This window comes from Sinocyclocheilus rhinocerous, unplaced genomic scaffold (assembly GCF_001515625.1).
Source record: "Sinocyclocheilus rhinocerous isolate Xijiao unplaced genomic scaffold, SAMN03320098_v1.1 scaffold2049, whole genome shotgun sequence".
In the NCBI taxonomy this organism is placed as follows: domain Eukaryota; kingdom Metazoa; phylum Chordata; class Actinopteri; order Cypriniformes; family Cyprinidae; genus Sinocyclocheilus; species Sinocyclocheilus rhinocerous.
Genome location: NW_015659530.1, coordinates 301,642 through 303,663, shown reverse-complemented (window position 1 = coordinate 303,663; position 2,022 = coordinate 301,642).

The following is a 2,022-nucleotide window of genomic DNA, read 5'->3' as shown; positions in this document are numbered from 1 at the left end:
CGAGTCTCTGTGTTTCCTTGCCTTGCCTTCTTGTTTTTGACCTTGGACTGTTTATTGGATTGCTCTTCTGTCTCGCCCTGGATTGTACCTGTTTGCTGGTGTTTGACCCTGCCTGTTTTGACCACTCTTAGGAATAAAAGCCTTGCATATGGATCCGCACGTCTCCCGTCTTGTTCGCCCCGTTACACCATCTACCTGCTGTTTGGTTAGTTATGTTATGTATGCTTTCAAGCCAAGCTGAAAGTATATAATTTGCCTCTTTAGTGTATATTATTATGTGCACACTTTTCAGAATGTTCTTGCACCCTGGGGCTGAATGATCGACTCGCAAGTCGACTACACAATCGCTCAACACATTGAACGATTGTACTTTCATCCCTCACAGTCTCATGTTCGTTCACGTCAAATTGAATATGCCATCTGCTCTGTCTACAGTCTGGCTTGGCATAAATATAACACGCTTTGCTCCTCGGTTCCTCGTGCGATGCTTTCCCACATCCTCTTTTAAGACATTAGTGCCCTTTCTTCCAATTTCCCATTATCCCACACTGGGATTCGACATGCAGGCTCTGTCTTCCAGCTGAAGTCAGTGAGAATTCACTCCTCGGTCTCTGTTCGCTTCTGCCTGTCCGATGCTCTGAGGTGTAAAATAATAACAGATATGTGCCGTCTAAGGTTGAAAACATCCACGTTGATATCGAGCGGAGGAAAATCAATATGTGTCGAGCACGACTATCTCAACCCGAGACCCCGGGCTGGCATTTGAAGGTGTTGTGGGCGCCAGGCGGAGGATGAATGTCAGTCAGCAATCGGTCGTCATGGAGACTCAAGGGCCAGGTGGCAGGTGTCCTGAGGTCATCACGCAGCCAATCAGGGCTTAATGATGTGAATGAGACTGACCGAGCCATCACTCTATTAGCGCAGAGAAAGTTCTGGATCCGCTGCATCAACATGTGGAAAATAGCAGTGAACTGTGGAAATGAATGTTTTAACCAAATGTAGACATCTGTAGTCCGGCTTTATGAATACACCGTGGCACCAATATAGCAGGGAATTCATCTGTCAGACATGTTGAAATGCCAGCTGTTCTGAATGTCCTGTGGCCTGAATCGTAATTTATGACCTGTCAGTCTGTGCGGCTGAGTAGAATGTATTGCTGTGAAGACATACAACGCAAAATGGCAGCCTATAGGTAGAAATGGTTTTAAAATGAGCGCAAGATTGTATGAATGAACGTTTATCTTTAACGTTTATCACAATTTGGAATCATGGGTGAATAAAATCTGGAATACAAGTATTAGAAGTAAGTACTACAGTAAGTGGCATATTACCACAACCTTAAATTGATCATGATGAAAGACAGATGTACCCTACTCTGGCATACTATAGGGCATACTACACTGAAAGAAAAATGGTGTAGAAATAATTTTCACTCAGAAATTGTTAGTAAATTTCACAAACAAGTGCAAAGAAGCAGCCAGTAACACAATGAATAAAAGGTGACATTTTGAAGTACTGTATAGAAAAACTGAAGTAGTATTTTCTTGTAAAATGTACTCCAATAATGTAAATAATGTAAAATGTTAAAATGTTCCATGCAAAAACGTGTTGAAATGTCTAACTGTTTACTTCGTTGTAGCTACATTTGATTCCAAGAAGATGAATGTAATCCAGCTCTATTTAGTGCTAATTAATTCTGTTATTTCTAAGAACTGCTGAATTATTATCAGTTCTGTAAAAAGGAAAAGAGTCAAAGAACAAAGAAAGCATCAAATACCTCCCATAATTCCTCTGGTTAATCATGTGACCTAACACCCGCAAGGGTCAAACCATTAAATACTCACATCTAGCTTAGATTAATGCATTTTTTATTATTTATTTATTTATGGTGAGCAAATGTATTTGACTCTTAAATCTTATGATGGTAGGTATTTGTCCTGTGTCAAAGTTTTAACATCTTCAAATCCTTGACCTTTCTTTTTGGCACTGTGTACTTTGAAACTTTCTTATTCACTGTAAACA